This window comes from Athene cunicularia (genome assembly GCF_003259725.1).
Source record: "Athene cunicularia isolate RWA chromosome 2 unlocalized genomic scaffold, athCun1 chr2_part1, whole genome shotgun sequence".
In the NCBI taxonomy this organism is placed as follows: Eukaryota; Metazoa; Chordata; class Aves; order Strigiformes; family Strigidae; genus Athene; species Athene cunicularia.
In genome coordinates this window covers 125570249-125596073 of record NW_020799095.1, presented here as the reverse complement: position 1 = coordinate 125596073, position 25825 = coordinate 125570249, and positions in this window count along the sequence as shown.

Genomic DNA, 25825 nt, shown 5'->3' with positions numbered 1-25825 from the left:
GTTCTTGTAGTAGGCCCAAAAGTGAACACAGTATTTGAGGTGTGGCCTCATCAGTGCCGACTACAGGGGGATAATCTCTTCCTAGTCCTGCTGACCACGCTACTTCTGACACAAGCCAGGATACTATTGGCCTTCTTGGCCACCTGGGCAAACTGCTGGCTCATGTTCATCCAGCTGTTGACCAACACTCCCAGGTCCTTTTCCATCAGACATTTTTCCAGCCACTCTTCCCCAAGTCTGTAGCATTGTATGGTGTTGTTGTGACACAAGTGCAAGACCCAATACTTAGCTTTGTTGAATCTCAAACAATTTGACTAGGCCCACTGACCCAGCTTGTCCAGATCCCTCTGTAGATCCTTCTTACCCTCAAACAGATCAACACTCCCACCCAACTTGGTGCTGTCTGCAAACTTACTGAGGATGCACTCAATCCCCTTATCCCGGTCCATGATAAAGAATAATATTAAACAGACTTGGCCCCAATACTAAGTCCTAGGGAACACCACTCTTTGGGCCAAGTCATCCAGCCATTTTTTTACCCAGCAAAGAGTATACCAATCCAAGCCAGGAGCATCCTGTTTCTCCAGGAGAATGCTTTGAGAAACTGTGTCAAAAGCTTTAATAAAGTCCATGTAAACACAGCCATCATACAGTGGAAGGTATTCTTCAGAAGTATTTCAGAAGATAGTGTACTCTCCTTCTTTAAAGTCACCTTAAAATAATTCTTTTTATGATGCTATGGTGGGTTGACCTTGGCTGGATGCCCTGTTCCCACCAAAGCCACTCTATCCCTCCCCTCCTCGGCTGGACAGGGGAGAGAAAAGATAATGAAAGGCTCATGGGTTGAGATAAGAACAGGGAGGTCACTCAATAACTACCATCATAGGCAAAATAGACTCAATTTAGGGACATTAGTTTAATTTATTACCATTCACATCAGAGTAGGATAATGAAAAAAAAAAATAAATCTTAAAACACCTTTCCCAGACCCCTCCCTTCTTCCTGCATCCAGATTCACTCCTGATTTCTCTAACTCCGCCCCTCCAGCAGCACAGGGGGTTGGGGAATGGGAGTTTCTGTCAGTTCATCACACATTGTCTCTTCTGCTCCTTCCTCCTCAGGGGAGGACTCCTAACTCTTCCCCTGCTCCCACAGGACACAGTCCTCCACAAATTTCTCCAAAGCCAATCCTTCCCTCAGGGCTACAGTTCTTCACAAACTACTGCAGCATGTGTCCCTCCCACAGCTACAGTCCTTCAGGAACAGACTGCTCCAGAGTGGGTCACCCACAGGGTCACAAGTCCTGCCAAGAAACCTGCTGCAGCGTGGGCTCCTCTCTCTTCACAGGCCCTTCCAGGAGCCTTCTCCAGCGCAGGCTCTCCACGGGATCACAGCCTCCTTTGGGTACATCCACCTGCTCTGCTGTGGGGTCCTCCCCGGGCTGCAGGTGGGTCTCTGCTCCACCGTTCCCCTCCCTGGGCCGCAGGGGCACAGTTGCCTCACCCATGGGCTGCACCACGGGCTGCAGGGGAACCTCTGCTCCGGCGCCTGGAGCACCTCCTGCCCCTCCTTCACTAACCGTGATGTCTGCAGAGCTGTTTTCTCTCAATTATTCTCACTCCTCACTTTGGTTGCAGTTGCACAGGTGTTTTTTCCCCCCTTCTTAAATATCACAGAAGAACTACCCCCATCACTGATGGGCTCCGCCTTGTCCAGCGGTGGGTCTGTCTTGGAGTCAGTTGGCATTGGTTGTACTGGACAGAAGCCACCCCTGTAGCCTCCTTCTACCAAAAACTTGCCACAAAAATGCAATACAGATGTCTACAAGGAGGTTCAACCAGAAAAAGCTCTCAAAAGGTCACTAGCAATCGCACTGACCATCACTGTCCTCCTGTTTCTTATCTTCTCTACCATCTAAATTTTTCTCCTCTTTGTTCTGTATTTATTTTGTAGTCCTCTTGGGCCAGTGACCTTATTTTAGCACTTCAGTAACACCTAGTGTAATACAGTACTGGAAAGTTCAAAGGTAATAAAAAGAAAAATTTTGCCTTGATCTTCCTGGTCAGTGCATTTGGTACAGTGATTTCTGAGAGCTATGAGCTAGAATTGCGTCCATTAGAATCAATTTACACATGAATTTAGAGTATGTGGGAAATAGCCTACACTGGCATGTAGTTATTCAAAGGAGTATATATTTTTAGGAACTTAATGTAGCTTTTTAAGCAAGCTTCTTCTGATAATGTTTACATGTTATAAAAAATGAAATTGAGTATTTTTTTTTTAACTAGTTTGTGACAGCTCTAAGAATCTATTGTAAGTTCTTGTGCTGTCACAAAACATAGCTGCAAGCAATCCCCACTTACATACATTAGTAGGTGGATGAATTGACACAATAGCTCTCACCCACTTTCTGCTTCACTTTGCATTATTTTTTTCCCAGACAAATGTAAAAATATTGATTGCTACAGTCATTTTTAGAGTATTATATTACTTTGTATTCTTAGTTAATATGTAAGTATGCAATGAGCCATGCAGGAAAATGAATTCTCTCATCATAACCTTGTTCAAGTCTAGTTTCTTCTTGAAGAGTTTGAGGAAAATCCTTAGCTGCTGTAACTGTTGTAATTGCACTGAGCTCAGCATATGTCCTTTCATTCTTAAATATATTGAATCTCCAGATTCTTTTACCTGTGTGATATTACTGAGTTTTGTCTTAGCTGTTTGAAGAACCATCTGAGTCACCTGATCCAAACCTAAGAAGAAAATAGAAAAAGATTAAAAATAAACACAAATAGTTACCGAGACTGGTGTTTCTTAATGCCTATTTTAACTATTCTGAAGTTCAAATGTTGAATTTTACTGTCTCACTGATCTGCTTTTCCATAAACAAAGTTTTTTGGTTTGTTTTATTTCTGCATGAAAATAAAATTATTTTAAAAGTAGATGTTAAGTATAATAAAGGCTAAACTGTGACCACAAGACACAGTTTATTGTAATGATGGCATAATAAGGTTGTATCTTCAGGTACAGCCTAAAAGACTCTTCCTTAGGCTGGGAACTCGCAGTCATTTGCTGTTAGCCTATTACAGCAACAAATTATGGTCCTACTAACACAAAGTCTTTGACACACCCCACCTATTCCTCCCAGGGGCCAGGGAAAAGCAGTACTCAAATGTGTACAGAGCCAACTTCATCTGCTTCTTCAAAAGTGAAGGAAAGTTTCATTCTCTCTTGCACAGTGCATATATCTACCCCTAAATCTGTTTGGAAATTACATAAGCCTCTCTCATTTTTCAACTCTGAAATACTTCCCATAAAACTCTTAATAAAACTTCTGACATATGCACATAGACAGGCAAGATAGAGTAAAAGGTAGATAAAATGAAAAAGCTGAGAAAAATCTCTGTTACTGTAGAGTTTCTACCATTTCAAAGGAGTGTGACTGAGGATGCAATCTTGCCCAAGAGCCATTCCTTACACCACGTCATGCTAAATCAAACTTACAGCTCTAGGTGCATTAAGTAGACAGCTAGCAGTAAAGCAACTGTAGAAAACTGTCAGGTTTCTCAGGGCCTGATCCTGCAAACATGAACATGCATGCAAAGCTTTATGAAAGCTAGTTTTCCCATGGAGATAAATGAAATGACATGTGGAAAATGAATTTATTCCTGTGCGTGTCTGCATGACTGGATCTTTCATTTTATAAATTCTAAAGTCATGAAGCAATAAAACCAAAAACACTGAAATAGACTGATTTGCCCTATAATGCAGGAGAGAGTAGCTAAGAAAATTGCCACAGAGGAAGTGAAATATGGGATATAGGTCTGTTGAGCAGAGCAGTCGGCTTCTGGCTTTCAATTGAACTGGCAGAGGTCATCTCCCTGGTGACAGAGAGATTAGTTGCTCCTGGCAAGGAGCTTTACAAATGTTTATGTACAGGATGTTCTATGAGTCTACTGCATAACTGTAGGTTAGCAGGAGTCATGCTTTTCAGCAAAGATATATGGGGTTTATTGGATAATCATTACTTTCCTCTAGCGACAGGAATGCTCTGTCCAGTTTGAACTGCTGACAGGTAGGTATGCAATGGATGGAGCAGAGGTTGAGCAGGTTATACAGTATGAATGGTGAGATAAAGCCAGCACCTTTTCAATATCTTTCTTTGTGATGTTGACCCAGAGACCCTAGTGGGGGTGGACTGTCATCCAGGACGCACATCATGAACCACTTTATTTCTCAGAAGGAAAGACTTCTAGAACATGTTTATCTCAAGGCAGATCAGGCCAAAGGCTTTCACCCTTTCTTTTGCACAGACCAGCTTTTCTCTGTAACTCACTGTCTCATCCTACATGTGCCAGGATAAGATCAAAAGGGCTGACTGTCTCTCCTGAGGCTGTAATGTTGCTCTAACCCCATCATTAAGAAGCCTTTGACAGTGCACAGTACTGGCAATTTTATGATAAATTCTGTACCTGGAGAAACAGACTAAATGCCGAGTTCTGGTTAATCTCAGTCTTCTTTTTAGCTCCTACTGAACCATTTTCTTATCTGTTTGTAATGATGTCTGAGTGTACTCTTTCCTCTAACTTTTGACAAGATGGCTTGTTTTCCTCTATAAATCATATAGAACAACAAATAAGAATTTGCCTTTTCATATCCTATCACTTATACAGTGAATGACATTTAATGAAACAAATTTCTACCTCACTGGCAAAAATAACATGCCATTAAAAAACAAACAAACAAACAAAACTTTACTAAACTGTGACAAATAAAGCTTAATTTTAATTCAAGTAGCATAGTAACCTTTAATAAATTCTGAAGTAAAGCTGACTTGTACAAATGACAAATATTTAGCAGCATGGAGAAAAACCCTCAACAAAATCTAGAAACTACTGCCTATTTCAACAACTTTTTGTTAATCAGCAGAATAAACTCCACTTAACTAGCTCTCAGTAATTAAACAGCACAATAGAAAGAAGAAAATTCAGAAAACACAAGTATAGTTTCCCTTCTACAAAAGGGCAGTAAAAGGAAGGGTCCCAAAACATGTCACACAAAATTGTTAAGTTCATAGATGAATTGTTAAGATTAGCAAAGAACCTAAACAAGGAAGAATAGTAACTGGCACATATATATCCTACCCCACCAGTGATCCACTGTAAAATACTAAATTATTTTTAAGAATCCATCCAGATGTGAAAGAAAAAAAAAAAAAAAGTCCTTAAAAAAGCAATAACCCTGCTTTTCAAATGGCAAGAGTTACTCTGTGTATGAACACTTCAAAAACAAAAGAAATCCTGATGTCATTAAAAAGACCTTTTTCACTAAGTAAATATTTAGCTGTTAAAAAACAAAAGCACTCTACGAGATCCTACTCATCAATGCTAATTTTAATGAAACTGCAGAAAGGTGAAAGACTCTGCTTCTACTCTTTACAAGTTAACAAACTCCAACTGTTTAAATTGTGCAAGACCAAGCGATTCAGAAAATCAAATAGGGTGAACCACAAAAATATCATAACCATGGAAGGGAAAGATTGCAGCTTAAAGACTAAAGATTATTCTGTAAAGGTGATGCCAGCTGCTTTCCTTTAACCTGAAATTATGTTAGAAATCATCCCAGTACAAAAAAAAAATACAGCATCAGTAGTTTACAGGACTCAGGATATAATCAATGTAGTTATAAGGGAAAAAAGATAATAATCCAGGCCGCCAGAAAATATTTGCAAAGTAAACATCTCTTATGTTGCAGCATTTTATATGGGAGAAAATAAAAAGTAATAGCAATAATAGAGCAATTTAGTATAGACAAGCAAAGGGAAAAATGTAAAAATCCATCATGGTTTTAGAACCTCCCATATTGTTTTGAATAGTTCTTAAATGAAACTTATTTTTACATATAAAAACACTGTTTGGTTTCAAAGACACAAGAACTGCTACAGTGAGATTTTGAAAGTATGCCTTTACATGCTTGTTTTTATGTTATCTTCAAGTTCCTTGATAGTTTTACCCTGCAGTCTTACTCAGTGGCTTTAAAACTGCCTTTCAAAATGGTGTTCATTGGTACTTTCTATTACCACTGCATGTGCTGGATGGACATGCGGTGATAAAATGCTATAAGCAAAAGGCATTAATCCTCCACTCTTACATCTGTCTTGCTCACTAATGTATCATGAAAGAATTATTAAAACAATCCAAATTCTGGTTACTTCTAATCACCATTAAAACACAACTGGTAACAAGGATATTTCCATTTTCTGCACTGAACTATGCAATTTCTTCTTCTTCAGAAAGCATCTACTAATGTTCACTGATGGAAGGATGTCATCCTAGTTATGAACAGCCACTCTATCCATTTCTAAACTAGTTGCACTGCAGCCCTGAAAAGCCATGGAGAGACCATTATATTATTAGGAAAGGTAGTGGCTTGCATTTGTCAGCAGTCTTACACCTTAAGATCCAGAGGTCTAGCAGATGAAAGCTGTTACATGTAACTTAACCGAAACGAAAGGGCCTCTTTGCAAGATTACCTACAAAATATTTCATAAGATTAGGGTCTGACACTCACTCTGTAGATATGTTCAGCAGAAAATGTGCAAAAGAAGAAAAAATATTATATTTAGTGCTTATCTCAATATTAGAAAACTGAGAAAAGTTGACTTGATATATATTAGATATATTCACTGACAATCGGTTGTCCTCGGATAAAAAGTCTCATGGTGAAGTATTGTCTTCTGAAATCAGTGGCAATAGTCTCAATGAGTTCAGAAGGTCCATGACTTCATTAGCCTTATAGGGATGTGTAAGCACAGGGACTAAAGGGCAGCTGTGACTTTTACTTCTGAAGTCCCCCACCCTTTGGAAACTGCATCCATTGTATACTACTCTTCACCCAATGCACATATCACTGTTAATACAGTCTTAGAAACTGAAATTCATTTTGGGGAATGATTGCTGGGGTTTTTTTTGCAATGGTCTATTTATAATTCCTGTTCTTTTAAGCAATATGAATATTTGAACATACAGAAGAAGAAAGCTATTTATCCTTTGTAGCAGATATTCCAACTTGTTATCCAAGATCAGTTGACATTGTGTTGTCTTATGTTGCAAATTTGAAAAAGATTCACTGAGTGAAAGCATTCCTAATGCCATTTTATCGGGTTTTTATTTAAGAGATGTCATGTATTATAGCATATTGCACAAAGCTAACAAAAAAATTCCTTAAAAATGCATAGAAGTCACAAACTAGTAAGATTTCTTGATTTCTAACCCAGCACTGATCTTTGTAATGCTTTTTACATTGCAAGACCAGTAACTGGACAATATGCAAAAACATAGGGCAATATATGCAATGAAATAAGAAAAATTATATAATTTTCATGTGAAGCTGCACATTATCAAATATCCTTAGCTGATGCATTGATAACCTTGTCTCTAAATGCTTTTAGACCACTTCCTATTAACTCTTGGTAAGCATTTACCAGACACAGTCCATTGCAGCAAATTCCTGTTATTGATCTCCCCTGATGTTTTTAATCTTTTGTAATGCATTAAATTCCTTTTATCTGTACATGTGCAATTTAGTTACTACTATTGTAATAGCATGTCTGATATCAATGTAAAATGTGCAGTAGTCAAAAACAGAATTAGCAGTATACAGGATTCTCCAGAATGGCTGAGCTTGCTCTCATTTCCAGTTATTTTAGTAGGAGAATCCTTACTATTTTATTTCTCATTATTGTCTACATAACTTGTTGATGTTTTTAATTCACGTTAAATATCAAGACATATACCTTGCTATCTGCTGCCTACAGTCTGGACTTTTCCTCTGTTTTTTTCTGGTTTTAGGAAGAAAATATGGGTTTTGCAGTAACAACTTAGGTAAAGGGCTAAACAGAAAAAATAATGCAGTTCTCAGGCTACGCCCTCCATTTCATGCTTTTCAGCTTTAAAGGTAGGTGGGTAATAGTTGCAAAATCAACTGGGTTCTTCATATTCACCTATTATTACCAGATCAAAACAATATTTTTTTGAGACTGCAAACAAATACTCTCTCTGCTTTTTTTGTCCTAGTTTCTAACAGATCCCAACAGAAATAGGGTCTTCTATGTTAGCAAGAAGAACGTCTTCCATTCATGAAGGATCCTGAATAGCCAGGAGTGTGACCCATGGGAAATGACAGGCTTCAGTATAGCACATATATTTAGCAGAATCTTGCAAAACAAGCTTTCTGAATCTAGTTCAGTATTTTAAGTATCCCAATAAAGCACTAGTGCACTTTGGTATGCAATGCAGTGCAACTCCATTGTTTATAGATGTCATCATTCAAAGAAAAGGAATTTTTATAGTTTTTGGAGAAAATAAACATAGAAGTATTTTCTATGTGCTATATTTTCATATAGAATGCCTTTTCCATTCTTACAAAAGACAATGAAATCTAATTTTGATAAGCAGGTAACTAAAATATTTCCGTTTTCAATGGCTTCTTCTATTATGCCTTAATAATTTCTTTAGAATTATATATGTCCATTCAAAACTCACCTTTCCTGGCTATGACTATTTTTAAAGGATATCTCCCACATTCAAAACCATTGGTTTATCAAGGTCTAAATTTCATTTATTTTTATCAAGAAAGCTCAGCATTATTTCCTACCTAGGATAGCCTAGAGATTGAATCTCAATCTGTTTGATATTTTCTAGTGTATTCTGTGGAACCAGAAAATTCACACTGAATCTAGTACTTACCTTGGAATTAAATTTCTTTTTTCCATAAAACTGATTTACCAGAGTCCACTATCTCCTGAAATATATGGCTGTTTTCTTTACACTGTAATAACTGTTCATGACCTACTTGATTTTCCCCGGTGTTTTTTCATGTACTGCAGCATCCTCTCAGATGGTCTATTTGTCCAATCGTCTCTAATGCCTAAGGAAAGAAAAGAGCTGGATGACCAAGAAGGTCTGGCTGCACTTTTTAATTTGGTAACACAAGCACTCTCAACTGCATCCAGCCAAAGACTATCAGTCAAGGAATCTACTGTTGGTTTAGGATATGATGTCCATGACTGCAAGAAAAAGAAAAGATAATATCATAAGGAGAGCATGTCTTGGAAGAATGTGCCTTGTTGTGCTGGTGGGCGTAGTGGGCCACTGCAGAAGACATTGTAAGGGGACCGTGTCTTTGAGCAGAATCTAGACACAGCATAACCACAGACTTTGATTGTAGAGACCTGTACGTTAGCATGAAAAGCCACTATATAACCTATATCCCATTTTGTTTGTGACTGTTTTTGACTCATTCCTATGGTAGTGTGTAGGAGCATACCACTCTCAGCAAACCTCAGTGACTGCTGGATGACCTTGGCTGACTAATGGAGAAGCCTGCACATGGTTCCCAGCCAGTATAAGTGGATGATACCATCTACGAACCTTGTTTTACCCTGAGATTAAGCAGCATACCTTCATGTAACAGTCCTTTACATGACAGCAGAAATGATTAATAGATTTGTTTACCTCTAAGAAAATCCTGTAAATCTCTAAGCACCACAATGGTGATGCACCTCACCATGGACAGGGTCTGCAAACTGTGCCATGATCAACACAAAAGGACTCATCTGATGCTACAACAACCAGTGTTCCCAGCATCATCAGAGCATCAGATTGTTATTATATTTTCTATTGCTTATATTAGCATAAGAAGGGACATAAGGTTATTATTACTTTTTGTACCACTTTATTGCTATTCACTTTTCTACTATTTCTGTGCTTTGCTCAATAAATTAGTTAATTAGCCTTTGGTGTCTATGTCTTTCTTCTTGAGATCCAGAGAGAACCAGTACTTCCTCAGTCCAAAACATGGGGGCCTATAAACAGATCATATAAGTGTACCTCAATATTGCTAGGACCTCCCTGTCAGAAAGGCCAGTATTAAATCACCCATTTTTCCTGAGTGAAACAAAAATTTTGTGCCCTTTAGATCTCATGCTAAATATTCTTTTCTGTGCAGAGAAACTGTCATATACTAATTCTGTGAGTTTGCTATACAGCACAAATGAGCATTACTAAGTGACAGTGATTTTAAAAAATCATGTTAAGGGAAAAACTCAGTATTTTCACACATCGCTAATAAGACTTTTGACTATGTTCTCTGTGATATTGGCAAAATAGATCAGATATTGATCATTAGCCAATTGACAATAAGGCCTCAGGCAAGACCAGTATCAAAAACACACTTTAATCACAATAAGCTTCTATATGCAAATTAAAGGGAAATAGGAACACACATGAACAAGTTATAGATTATACATGGATTTTTACTTCTTTTTTTTCCCCTACAGCTGTAGACAGGTTTGTGGAAAAGTTTCTACCTTTTTCTCATGATGGGGTTTTTGTAGTTTGTTTTTTATTATACAGGAATCAATTACAATGCTAGCATATAGGGCAAGTTTAATGAACAATTTCAGAACAACAGAAATGTTGACACCTGTGTACTAGATCTAAAATTTTCACCTCTGTTCAAACTGCAATATTTCAGGGTTTGGAAACTTTTGGTAACTAAAATTGTAGGTTTGTTTCATAAAACACTCTGTGCATTTCAGGAATCATTATAAATTATCTCAAGTAAAGTGAAAAAAGTGGAGATTTAGAGTACTGGTCTACCTTAACTTCATTATCTCTTGGGGATAACACATTTTGTGTTTCTTTTCCTTTTTCTCCTGTCTGGACTATGCACAAATACAGTTATTACAGAGCAGAAGGCATATGGAATAAGTTTTCTTGGGGCAACAGGTTCATCCACTGGAGCCCTAAGAAGTGTTTACATTAAAAAGTAGATCTTATTGTGTACGCAGAGCAAAACCTATGAATTTACAACATAAAAATAGCTGTTAGTGCTTTGCTCTCTAGCTAGACCTACAGAGTCATGTATCTTGAAAGGAATGAGTTGGGTTTCAGTGTTTGAGTCCATTACCACCAGCTCAATCTCACTACCTTCAAACATTGTGTTAAGGCTTCTGTATCTGAGAGGTTACTCTGGAACAGCAGTTCTTCAGCTTTTCCTGATTAATTCCATGTGTGGAACCCTCAGTTTCTGGGATAAGAGAGATAACTGGAATAAGGCATTTTCTGGAATCAATCGCAGACAAAATTAACTGAGATGAGTCAAGCCACTTTAAATTGACACTTTACCTTATTCCAAATAAGTTTTCCTGCACAGGAATTTGAACCTTAAGTTGTAGTTTGAAATCAATGGAGTTACAGTGAACTTGAGTGAAAAAGAAGTTTTGTCTCTCATAAGAATGCTCTGGAATGTTTTGGTTATGTTTGATAATATTTTTCTCTATTGTAATTATTCTCTTTTCCCATAAAAAGAAAAAAAAATCATCTAGAAAATATACAAATAAAGTGCTGACAGAGGAAAGTTTTGCTAAATGGCCATGGCCTGTAAACAAAAGTAGTTTTCAATTAACTGTTTCTGCAGAAAAATACCATCTGTGTCAAAGGTTAATTGTAATACAGCAGAAGTTCATTGTCTGAGAAGAAAGAAACTTGTTGTCATGCTTATCTCCTATATTTAGTATTAAGAGCTACTATCTAAAACAGATCTGAGTTACATACATAACCAAATTACAGATGTTCAATGAGTTATAAATATTTATGGCAGAAGAGACCACTTATTCCTGCTTCACCTGATATATTTATAGAATGCTTTATTCAGTGTTAGACCACTTATTCCAATTTTACCTACCCGGACAATATTTTTGTAGGTATTAAACTTGCTAAGTACTGAACATGATGCTAAGTACAAGAAATAGAACTTGTCCTTTCAAAACACTGGCTTGTGTTTTCCATCTTGTCAATTCATATCCCTGTACAATCTCCTCAAGCAGGGCTGTTTGCCTCTTGGTATTGCTGACTGAAGAGACTGTTTAGATTATAAATTTTCTGGGAGAAAAAATATTTTATCAAAAGGCACTCTTTGTGGTTACAGAAAATTGTCTAAAAAAAAAAAAAAAAAAAAAAAGTCTTGAAAATGAGCCAAAGATGTTAAAAGTGGACTTTGAAAACTGTGTGGGCAATGCTAACTGAGAGAAGTGAAACTACAACTGGACAGCTTATGAAATAGGGATTCAGACTAGTTCCCAGAATGTTTTCTATTGATGTTCATGGCTTTTGGGTCAAGCTTCCTTTACAGATCTCTTTTTATAGGCAGAATTTCCGTGGATTCGCTTCTGTAGATTCACAAGGCCATAGTTCCCTCCCTTCCACCTCAAACTCTTCTTGAAAAAAATGAAAGTTGAAACTCAGGATGTTTCTGATTTTGTCTTATATGTGAAAGCAGTAGGTCTTTGCTACTCTTGACCTTATTCACTTAGCCCTTATATATTTTTAAGAAACAGTGTATATTGCTGTTTGGGGTGGAGGGAAGAAATTGCTCCCCTAATGGTCTGATACCTTTGGATGAAGCATAACATATCTGGCCAAGTTTGTTACTCCAACAGGAGGTGAGAATCTAAGTGAAATTTCTTGCTATGAATTTGTACCATAGTCATTTATGAAGCAATTTTTTTTATGCAGGATTTTTCCTCTCATTTCAAGCATCATGTAGAATGGAATAATTCACATCAAACCAAGTAATATTTTAGACAGCTAGCAATTAACAGATTAAGGTAGGATTAGCTGGGACAAGAGCAAGGGAGAGAGTGAAAAAGAAAGAAAGAAGCAAAGAAGGAAAGACAGAGAACAAGAGACAAATAAAGGAGGAAAAGGAAACGGGAAGGAAAAAGAGGAAGGGGAAGGAGAGGGAGAAGATGAAGGGGAAGGGAGAAAAGATTACCGGTCAATAAGTGTCTTAAGATAAGCATCCATAAAACATACAGTAGGTTTGACAATCACGGCAAAGCTGAGTTAGAATGAGTAAAGGAGAGAATGTAATGTCCATAGTGTTAGCCATCCTTGATCTATTTTTACAGTCATTTTAGCTGAGCTAGTGCTGACCACAGTTTAACTGTAAGAACTGGCAATAAGAAACCAAGGTCAGCAGTCATTCATTTGTCTGGGGTTAATTCCAGACCACTTCACCTAAACTGATTTCTTAGGTCTGTTTGCTGAAATAGTGCATTTCAAGTGTACATATAAATTCTGTCTGATATTTAACTGCAGTTTTACAGAGGAGTTCAACTATCATATGGATCCTCAAAGGAATTTTGGAGAAATGCTGAATACTATGAAGCTTTGAAATCTAAACTATAAACAGCAAAGCAGAAAACATCTTTAAAAGAAAAGTATCTTTGCAATTAAGAAAAAGGAATTGTGAAATTACCATTAATTTATTACTCACATTTGACTATCGTTGAAATAGGTAGCTAGAAGGATGCAAGTGAAAAGTAATTTATTTGTCTTCTGTTTGATAATTTACACAGTCATTTACTTTGTTCAAATTGTAACAAAACCCTGCTGACTCAGAGTACTATCATTCTTAATGGTTTTACTGAATTAGGAACATATATGCTAGATACAAATCACTAGACCATTAGGACTCAAATCTCTGGTATTTATAAAGCAGGGGAATTACAGGAAAATATCCGTAAAAGTCATTCAACAACTCTATGGAAGAGCCTGACAAATGAAGTGTAACAACTGTTTTGCTGAAAATAGAAATTTCTAGTAAATATATCATAAATGTAACTTAATCCCTCCTGAAATTATATGTGAAAACTCTAGGCAACTGGAAAGGCTTAGAAACTGAAACACAGCTTAAAAGAGCACAACACTGATTTCCTTTTTCTTATACAAAATAAAGGTCATTTGTAAAACTGTCAGTTTTATACTGAATAAAATTTTAAAATATATTTTCAGGCATTATTTCCATGCTCAATTCCATGTACAAGTGTAGGACAGATTCTGACTTTTGCAGCACAGAAAGTTAAGAAAAATCTACTAAAGGCAACCGTAAATTGCTTTCTTCAAAAACACATTGTCTCCTGGCTGTCTACTCCTTGAAATTCCGAGGGATTTGCTGTAGCAAAAGGTTATCCAGGAACCTTAGGAAAGATGCAAATGTTTCTTCATTTTCCAGGCACTGCCTACAGACACATAATTTTCTATCAATCACAAGTAAAGCTCCTCTATTTGTCATTCGATAAGGCAGTTATATTAAATCAGAATCTACTTTCTCAAAGAGCTCTTGAGAATTGGAGAAAGGAAAGCCTGTTCTTCATGGAAAGGTACAAAACAATCTTTTCTTTTAAGTACCTTTTTTTGAAAATGGCATTCAAATGTCTTTAAATTACAAAAAAAAAAAAAGAAAAGTTTTTTTTCCCTCCTCTTTGTATTTCATATAGTTAGATAGAGAGTAACTGCTCAGCTAGGGAACAATAGAACCACATAATGTTATAACAGCATTATGCAGTCAATATCATTTCCAGTTTAATAATGCTGGCACCTGTGATGGCAATAGAAAAAAGGAAGCTCTGTATATGCAGCAGAATCGTTACATCACCCACTGATTTCAGTGGATAACTATTCAGGACTTACTCTTTGTTAAAGGATGTTGCTTCATTTTCTTGATAAAACAGATCACTCTGGTTTCAAAGGCTAGTACTCCCATTGAGGTTTATGTAGGTTTACTTGGTGGCACCATTTCACACTCATCTCTGAGGAGGGGCTCCAGCTGTCGCAGCTCCTAGATAGGAGCTGATTCTATAGGAAGCTACAGTGCTTTGCTCTTCATTGACCAAACTATCATATTGTCCACCAGGAGACAATGTAACTCATCAACCTTTTTGCAGGTGCAGAAATATCACTCTTACATAAAATTTTGCCTGTTGTACGCTGTCTCCCTTGTGCAATTTTAAATGTTACATAAATATATTCTCAGTGCTATTAACTCTACAATATAGCCTTTGAAATAAATGAACAGGAAAGTAGTGGAATAAAAAAAAAATCAGAAATTATGCTGCATATCTTTTCAAACAATTAAACTGCCATCTTAAAATGCAGCACACTAATTAAATGTTTTGTGAAAGTCTAATTTGTCTCTTCCAAGGTTATATGCAAGGAAATGGTAAAACCCAATTTTAATTCAGGGCTTTCAATGAAGTAATAAAAATAAGGACATCTATTTGTAAGGGGTCCAAGGCCATAAGCAACATTTTGGTGATCTGCAAGTGCTCAGGCCTAATTGCAGCATCCTTTAGTGGCTGGTAATTAATAATCAATATTGTGTGATAAAACACGCAAAAAAAGATTTAATTTTGTCACATGCCTCCAAACATAGCTTTCTGGTTATTCTTTTACGAGCAGAGGCTGAAAAGAGATCTTTTTTTCCCATGCTGAGGAAAGGTTGGTTTATTACGTCCTAAAGAAAAAACAGATTACCTTATATTTAATAATTGTTCATTCAGTTTATTATAAAGGAAATAACAGCTTCATATGTGGATCCCACCATCTTACATGAAAAGTCAATACAAAAATACAATGAGGGTAGATACAGATTCTTTTTGACAAGTTGGTAATTGTGTTCATTATAAGGCAACATCAAATTGCTAATTTAATTTTCCACAATTGGGAAAAGGTGAAACATCTTTTAAAAGAATGTATCACTATTACAATGTAATGATTTCCTTATACCCCCTATTATTATATTAATTTGTTTATATTTAATCTTTTGCCCAACTAGTAGTAATTAAATATTGAAATAAAACTGTACAATTCAGGAGCAGTCTCAGCATGTAAATTAACATGAGGTAATGATTTTTTTACATCACAAGTATTATTGCTAATAAATAGACAAATTGAACTTTCAATATACGTGTAATATACATATAAGAGCAGACATTTCCCTAGCTATTTTTGAAAACATATTTAATTCAGGAATATAAAGTCATATATAAAGCTTAGTCCATTAAATTATATTCATGGATATAACCAGATTTTGTCCTTAAAAGGTTGTTGGTGACCCTAGACTTAAAACCCCCCACAATATGATGACTAAAATATAACTCTTGTAAGTATTGTAATTACAATATTGTAAAAAAGTATTGTAAGTAGTCTATATAAATCCATAGGTGCATACAGCTCTGGCAGATGTGTCTGCATCAGCGAGAATGCTGAACCCCTCTATGTATTTTCCTATATTATTAGATTAAAAATATTTAATCCAATTCAACATGTTAAGCATTTCTATGTAAACCAAGTAGCTGGACAAAGAAACAGAACTCAGTTGTTTGTAGCCACGTATGAACTGATTTTTCATTTCAGCAGGCAAACACGCCAAAATAAAAACATCCCCCTTTACTCTAAATTGTGGGAAATTAACCACTTCTATTTATCAATCTTTTGCCAAAAGAAACAAACTTTCATTTCACTGTCACTTCCCCTCACGATTAAACAAATACAAATGAAGTGGAACAGTCAAACCTTTTAGATGTACAACAGTATGTTTCTTTTCAGGTTTTCTGAGAAGTTTAGAGAAAAATATAATAAGACCATATTCACAAAGCTGCCAGTTGAGAATGAAAAGTTATTACACTTCTTTTTATCAATTTGTTACTAGTAAATGCACTCAAATTCAATTCTTTTCCTCTGAGTGTTCAAACTTCAGCTCTTCCCAAGATGTCAAACAAATTAAAAATACATTGGGAAACCAGGAGAGGAAGTGTCCTTAATCTCTCCTGTCTAGTTTGTTCTATCTTGTATAAATAATTCAATATTCATTACGGTTAGGAATGAAGGCTAGGTGAGTCCTCTTTCCTAAGAGCATCACACTGGACTCATTCTCACTATCTCATTCTGTATTCCAGTGACTAAGTACATTATCTGAAAGACAGAGATTTAGAAGAAGGAAATGAGAGATTTACTGATTAGAGTATCCTATGTAAGAATCTAACAGATTTAAGAGTTAAGAAACCACACTTGAAGTCTTTATCCTGACAGAAAAAAAAATAAAAATCCAGTATATGTCTCCCACAGGCCCCATAGAATTCTCTACATAAATCCATTCTTTATCTGAATATATTTCATTAAATTACAGGTAAACCCAAATTATTTTAAAGTAAAGAATTCATTTATTTAGGGAAGTAATACAGAACCTATGGTAAGTGGTAATGGGATAAAATTCAAAATAAGTCATCCAAGAATCATTGAGTCAAATTAGCCTCATATTTATAGCCTATAACAGAAGTGGAGATATAACAATATAGTTAATCTATCAGACATATGGTGAAACATCTGATAGAATACCAATGGGAATTAACAAGTGGGAGAACATGATAGCCGGTGCAAGAATTGTGTGGTGGATAGTGAACTGACTGAAAAACAGCTGGCAACTGACAGATCTGAGAAGGGGATAATCAAGATGGGATCAGCTACTAATAGACTTAGTCAAGGATTAGTCATGGTACAGATCTTGTTTAATATTTTCATTACATTTCAGGCAGACACAAAAAGTAAAGGTTAGCTGATAAACACTTTTTAGTAAAGTGTGAAGCAGACCACAGCTTGATACAGAAGTAACTGGAGGAATATGGTGGTGAACAACACTAAATGTAGTTGTTACAATTAAGGAGGAAAAAAAGTAAGTTCTGCTTTAAACAGTTGGAAGAGAAGAAACAAAGAGTGACATGGCTGGGTTACTGTTCACAATAACATGACATGTGCATCAAACAGCAAACACAATTCAAAGATGTACATGATCAGGTCCCCAGAGTACTGCACACCATATGTAGTAAGACAAAAAGGTCTTGTCTTGTTTAATTTAGTAAAATGAACTGAGATGTAGTAAGATTGCTCTACATAAGTAGATGGAGTGGTCAGGGGTGAACACAAGAGAAGAAGAAAAGTTATTTAAAATGTTGGCCTAATAAAAATATTTCTAGATGCTCCATAGATATATTTGGAAATTAGAAGTTGTAATCATCAGAGCCACCAGAATATTCTGTAACACTTTCCAATAGCAGTAGCAAGGGCAATAAAACAAACTAATTTTAAGGTAAAGCATGTTTCAGAAATAAAAATATTGTGCGTAAACATCTGTTTCAGCTAATGCTTGCCAAAACACAGAAAGTGTCCAATAAAACTTTGCCTAGTATTCTTGCCAAACTGCCCAGCGAATTGCAGGAGAGCAGGGATTTTTAGGACCTATTACTCTGAGACAACTCCTCCATGACAGCTGCTTTGGAACTGGGGACTTCAGAAGCAATGAGAGCCTCAGTTTGAGATGATTATCCGCTTTTCAAAATTCAGAAGCATCCTGGTAGTTCAGGAAGTTCAATACTGCATTTTCAGATTCCCTTTTGTATTTTCTATCAGTCAGTTATGAGAATGAAGAGAAAGAAGATTAGTTTTAAGCACTAGAACTCCTTGGGGGAGGAGGATGACCGTAAATGTTTTCCTGTTCTAACTTACTTAACAGATACTGATTTCAGGGATGATAAGATTCCTCCACCTGACTGCCATTCAAAATATAGTAGAAAGGGCTGCAGCAGTTTAGATTTGGCAAATAAGGATAATCCTTACATAGAGCAAGCAGAACATCTGGTCAAGTTTTCTGTGTAAAGAAGAAATTACATTGGGTGATAGGCCTGCAAGAACTTGCAGGTAGTAAAAATTACAGACACTGAGCAAATGTTTATGCTCTTTTCAGCAAAACCTGTTACAGAACTGGCCATGAGTCCAAGGGACAAAATAGATACAGAATAATGTTCAGATGCTTTGACAGTCTACGATTCCTCTCAAACCAAACCAGCAAAATTTAGTTATACTGGAATTAGGTCTTCATTGACATAAGACACTGATCAAATTTGAGAAACTGATGTCATCTACCTGAACTTGTGCAAAGCATTTGACACTGTCCCATACAACTCTCTAAACTGGAGATGCATGGATTTGATGGATGGGCCACTTGGAACAGCTTTGAGAGAGAGAAGGGTTTGCCAAGTAGCACTCAGACAGTGCACCTTGTCCTCTGATATGTTGTGTCAGGTGCAGGGGCAGAAATTAGACCATATTTCTAATATGTTTCCAAATGCTATGGGTATGTACATCACCATGAAGAGTGCCCAGATTAATCTTTTCTGCTCCACGAGGAAAGTTTCACTATCTTTCTAGATATATCTTTGGCTCCTCATATTGTTATTTTAGATGGTAGCTTTATAACCATTTTAATTTGCCTTTATTACCATAGTGTAGCACTATGTTCTCATGGCATTAAAGAACATGGCACCAAAGTATGCTGTCTGAAATTAAAAGCTAATGAAATATTCAATTACAGTCTCTACAACCATAGCATACTATAGTCTTTATTTCCATACCATAGAAAGACATCCTTGTTCATACTGAGGGTGCTTTGACTTTCCAAAACCAGGTATTTACTCATTTACATTCATTGGGTTAACAAAAAATTATGGCCAGTTTTGTATGAGGAATCCAATGAAGGCAAAGCACTTGCACGATTCATATGTGAATCATCAATATAGTACTTCATTAAAGGGTGGCTTCTAAACGATGCTTATAATAAGACATGTTAAATATGAAAGTAAATATGCAAAACTAGGTTGAAAGCAAAGAGGATCATACTAATTAAAATTTATTGCTGAACAGTTTGCCCCTTAAATCTAAACGTGAACTATTAAGGTACGGTTTGATGATTTTTTGCGATTAGTGAATTTCACTACCTTAAGCAAACCTGTTTTAGCTCTTATGATATACAAGTAGGAGTGCTCATTTAGTCAGCTGGCACATTTCAAATGTAGGAAACACAATATAGAAGTGAGATGATAAAACTTAATGTAAGATCAGCAGCCACAGCATACTAACTACCCACCTATCAAAACCCCAAAACATTTCAGGGAAAAAAATGTTCTTATACAAGTGAGTCTGATCAACATTTTAGTGTGTGATGGGTTAACCTTGGTCAGCAGCCAGATGCCCACCCAGCCATTCTCTCACTCCCCCTCTAGAACTGAAAGGAGGAGAAAATAAGATGGACCGAGATAAGGACGGTAAGATCACTTACCTATTACCATCACTGGCAAAACAGGCTCAACTTCATTCCTTCATTCCTGATTCTTCTACCCACTGTCCCTCATCCCAAGTAGCACAGGGGAATGAGGGAATGGGGTTTGGACAGTCCATAACAGTTCCTCTCTGCCATTCCTTCCTCCTCTACTTTTCTCCTGCTCCAGTGTGGGTCCTCTCCAAAGGCAGCAATCCTTCAGGTTAAACCAGCTTCAGTGTGCATCCTTCACAGGCCATAGTTCTTTCAGGTAATATCCACCTGCTCTGGCATGGTCCCCTCCACAGGCTCCAGGGGAATACCTGCTCCCCTGTGATCTCTTCCAGGGGCTGCAGGGGAATCTCTGCTCCAGCACTTGGAGCACGTCCTCCTCCTCCTTCTTCTGTGACCCTGTGCTCACAGGGCATAATTAAATTGAAAGAAACTGTATTTATATTGTGATAAAATACAAAATCAAATCCAAGAATTATTCCATTTTCAGGATCTGTTTTTATTAAGTGTGCAATCTGTGACAATGTACTTACAGAAAAGGGTGAGCCTAACAGAACTTGAAGTTTGATATCTGAACAGGTTTAAAATTCCTTATCGACCCTATTAACTGGATGAATATGCTAGATGGTGTAGAAGATTTCAATATACATTTAGAAAAAGCACCTTCCTGTGTGAAATGTTAATTTCATATAAAACAGCCCAATGTGTATTTGCCCTGCTTTAGTTAAGCATGGAGAAACAACTGTATGATAGAAAGAGTTATCAATGAAATGGTAAATAAAAGACAATAATCTGAAAATTGCAGTGACATTCAAACATTCTCCTCTTTCTGTGAATCAATAACAACAAAAAAAGTGTTAGATGATTTATCAACTTTACATAACTAAACTTCATTATTGTTGTCTGATGATGAGAATATGATGTCAGGGGTATGAATAATGTCATGAATCATAAAATAAATTAAGGTTGTTATTTATGGTGAACAGAAACACAGTATTAAGAGAAGCTAGTCTTGTATATTTTCTGTGACTGCAATTAACCATGTGCCAAGAGCTGTTACACACTGTTTATATTCTTTTAAATTCAGGAGTAGATGAAAGCCTCAATGAAGTCAGGAATATCAGGGGACTGTACAGCTTAATCCATCTCACATGAGATGGTGCACGTATGATGTCAGCCAGTAATATGGGGGAGAGGACAGAAAGTTCTCTTTCCACCTTGAGTTCTCTCCAGTATATCTTCATCTGAAAATGTTCAAAAAGTAAAGCATCAGTGTCACACAGGCTTTCAGCTAACCTGCATCACAGTGACAGGTGAATGTCCTGTAACATGGTGAAAGTCCACATAAAATTATTTGACATGAGAAAAGCTTGCAAGGTGAAGGCCTAACTATCTTTGGAAATGATGGCCTATTTCTTACCCTCTGCTGCCTTGAGATCTCATTCCAGGACTCCAAACAAATCTGAAATTCCCACATTTCAGAGGAAAACACTGTTACAGTCTAAATCTGAGGAAAAATATGAAACCAGGACTGTGTATATTAAAGACAGAAAGCATGCAAAGGAAGACTTGTCTTCTTTTTTTTTTTTTTTTTTTTCATTCTTTCCCTCCCACCTCCCATAACCTTGGGAAGATGAAGAACTGGGTTAAACGAGTTGCCAGCTATGTGCACTGAAAAAAGTCACCTCTCTTAGAAGCTTTTCCTATCTGTGTGAATGAATTGGCATGCCAAGAACAAAAGCCTTACTGCATACTTAGCATGTCATTGGCATCAATAATTCTCATTTTGACAGCTGCTGCAGTGACAGTTGTGCATGTGGAAAGAATTTGAAGGAGAGCACCAGCTTCACCAAAGGATATGATCCCATTAAGCTGACCTAGAGCAACCTTCCCTGTTCTTTAAACCTGGTTGAGAAACAAAGGTTTCTATGTTTAGCATAACACTGTAGCTGTGCAAAATAAATCCACTCTGAAAGAAAAGTTTTATATATGTATTCATGTGCACACACACACACACATACTCATGAACAAAATGTATATTCTGGGGACTTGATATTTTACTTGAGATGATTGTATGTCTCCAAATGTTACTTTGCCATGAGAAAATGGGTCATGAGTTTCTGTTTTACTGCCTGAGAAAACTAAAGTGCTAATTCACTTCTAAATTTTGAGTATAACGACAAGTAAACAATTTTCTTATTATTTTTTTTTAATATAATGTGATGTGTCCAAAAAAAGGGCACCAGACATGCATCAAATCTTGACAGATTTGCTTGCAATTCAGATTTTTATATATTTCCTCATATGACTTCAAGCATTCATTTTCTTGATGATAAGTCCTATGGAAATTATTAAAGTAACAGAACTAATTACTCTGAGAACAGACTGTATAATTAGGCCTTCTGAAAACTGGGAAATTGCTACAGGTGGGGTGGGTGGGGTCTGTAAACAAATCTAACTTCATTTACAGTGGCTAGCAATATTTGGATGCACCCCTGGTGCAATGAATTCAGAGGACAGAAATCATCTTATTAAAAATGTATTTCCTCCCTTACTTCATAAAAGTGCAATCAAGTGCAATTTTTAGAAATGTTACCTTTTTTTTTTTTTTTTTTAAACAAAGTGGTGTATTGCAGTCCTGTGTCCCCATCTCTATTCATTGAAAATTTCCTCCACACGCTGATCCACACCTACATTTGTAGGAATGGAACAGAAAAGCAAGAAAAGTTTAAAAGAAAAAGGTTACCTGCAACTGCATGGAAGGCAGCACAGCAGCTGAGAAAGATTCTGTATCATTACCTCCAAGCAGAGTACTATTCCTACTCTGTAATTAGTGTTACTGAACCTGACCTGGGCAATTCATAGACCATTATAAAACTGAAATTCCACATCTAAATTATAGAGCAGAAGTAGCCTATAGGCTTAGCTTTGAGCTAAATTTACTAACTGTCAACTTTGCTTAGCAAATAGTGCATCCTAAAAGCTGACTCTGGATAATTTCTACTGATTGACCCAGTAAGAAAAAGGGAAAGGGGGCATGTATGGCCTATACTTCAGAATTCCCTCAGTTATATATCTATCCAGAATATATAGGAAACCCAGAATTCCATCTGACTGTGTTGCCTCAAGGGCTGTATACCCTGTACCATTTGTTTGTAACAAGGTCACATGGCTAAAAATAAAGAGGCAAGAAAACCTGGGGTCCTTCTTAAAAACTGGGACAAGGACAGTAAGAAATTTAGGTGTTCCTAAATTAACTGTTTTATTTTTTTTTTTCTGAATATTTAAAATTTATTTTATTTTCCTTCAATAGGTTTGGATTTTTTTTTTAATCCCTATTATTTTGTTCAAAATCAGAACCATTTTTTCACAGAAATTGTGACATTTAGCTAGCTGCAATAATGGCCCCTAAAAACATATCATCACTCTTCAGAAGCAACCTGTTCCTCCTACTCATCCTTATCACTCATGCTTGGGTGTTTCCAGATGAGCTGACACATTGGAGGAATTCAGCAGTCACAGACTGCCTCCAGCTCAGCAGAGCTCTTAAATCACTTGCTGTGTTCATGTGGCATTTCTGATATCCACAGGGATATCCTGTAGGCTGGTCCAGCCACTGTGAAGTAAACAACATTCAGCTTCTCTGCCCAGCTCACCCTCCAACATCCATACTGTGGCCAGCTACAGCACTGTGCCCCTCTTTTTGGAGATACGTCTTTTTTAGTTTTTTCTGTTATGTAGGTGGAATTCCTTCTGTTGCCATTGTCGCTGCTGTCTTTACAGGCATTATTTGTTTTAGAAGTGCTGCCAAAACAGCACTCTGGCTACTTGTATGGGCCATATTTCTTTTGCAAATAGCACATTCTTAATAAATGTCAGGCTTAGAATTTCAGATGCTGGAAACAGAAACCAGCAAATCTTGCATGCGAAAGGATAATGAACCTCAAGCACTCAACTTCTGTTTGGCCTCTAGCACATCTTTCACAAAACTATACAGTTCTGATGTTAAGGTCTTACATAGCATGAAATTCACCAGATCTCTCAACAAATTGCTCCAATTTAATTACTTTTGTCATTAAAAACCCGTGTTTCATTTTGTCTCCATTTTTCAGTTTCAACTTTCACTCTTTGAATCTAGTCTTTGAATTCTGTTTTTTTTCTGAGAAGTTAAGGAATTATCTTCAGTCAGAAATATGTTCCCTATGCAGGTATTTAATTAGTCAGATAGCCTGATATTCAGATAAACTCAATAGTTCAAAATGCCTTACTCCCAGTATAAGCCATACAGCTCAAAATTGTAGGAATGTTTGCACACGTTGACTATGCAAGCAGGTCATTTCTAGGTCAAAGTGGGTAGTTAATAAATGTTTGGACTTTGAGACTTCTGCACTCTGTTGGGGATTTGCAAATCTGAGTCACTTGTTTCCCTCATCTGAGTGGGACGTGACAATTCACAGAATCACAGAATCATTCAGGTTGTAAAAGACCCTAGGGATCACTGAGTCCAACCATCAGCCCTACTCTACAAAGTTCTCCCCTAAATTATATTGGGGTTTGGTTTTTTTTTGGGGAGGTGGGAGTAGAGAAGAATCCTTATAATCTATTGATGATCTTTTGAGACTATTGATTCCCCAAATGAACACAATGGGAATCATCAATCTTTTTTTATAATTGTAATATATTTTAGCTATTTCTGTGACTATACTTTTGTTCATACATTCAATGACCTGATTAGGACATCTGCTAATCATGCTTGGATCTGATATTTAACTGATTGTCTGTGGTTCTCAAATAATTTCCACAATTGTTACTTACTCTTCCATTTCATGTCCACAAAGCTATGCTCTTCACAGCAGACATGCTGTCTTCCATGTGGGGCTTATAAAACATAATTTTACCTCAATGCACAATCCAGACTGTTTATAGTATTGATTTATCCCCGACATTTTTAATTATTCCTTCAATATATATAATCTCAAAATTTTACCAAGAATATAGATTTTTTTATTTTTAGATAGGCAATAAATCCCTGGGTAAACTCACCAGGAAATTTCTGACAAGATTAGTAAAAAAAAAAAAAAAAGTAAAATGCTGATTTTTCAAAATGTTATTGAACTTACCTTTTTCCCCAGTGGTAGCTCCACAAGTACTTTGACTTCTCTGTAAATATTACAGAATCCAGAACTAATAAATCATACAAATTCACTCATTTCACCTAGTTTTACTTGCTCTGTAACAAGAAAAACAAAACACACAAAAAAGCGTATTGTAAGAAGTTATTTTAAATTTAAAAAATACAGAAGAAAGCTTATAATGCATTGTGAAAATACGTTTTGTAGATACATTTAAGTTAAATCATTAATTCACCATTCAGCTATACTGTCAACTGCTAGGAAGCTTCAAGATATCTATGGGGATCTATTCAGATATTGTTAATTTTGGGTTGGGATCATAATTATACTTAAGGTGGCTACTGTAAAGCTATAACAATGATAACAGTATCAATCAGCTTCTGTGAAATTATAGTGTTTAAGTCTCTTTAAGCAACGCAAACTGATGTTCCTAAAAAAAAAAAAAAAAAAAAAAAAAAAAAAAGTAATGTTTTCCAGTAGTTTTTCCCTTGAACACAAGACCATTTTATTAAGAATATACAAATCTTGAATCGTAAAATATTCCGCATTCTTTCCTTTCTTCTCACCACAACTGTTATTGTCCACGACAAAGGAAAACTATTCTAATCTCACAGACAAGTCAGATCTTTAAATTGGCATAAACTTGTTTAATTCATTTAAAGTTAATTTAAACCTGTGACAGAAAA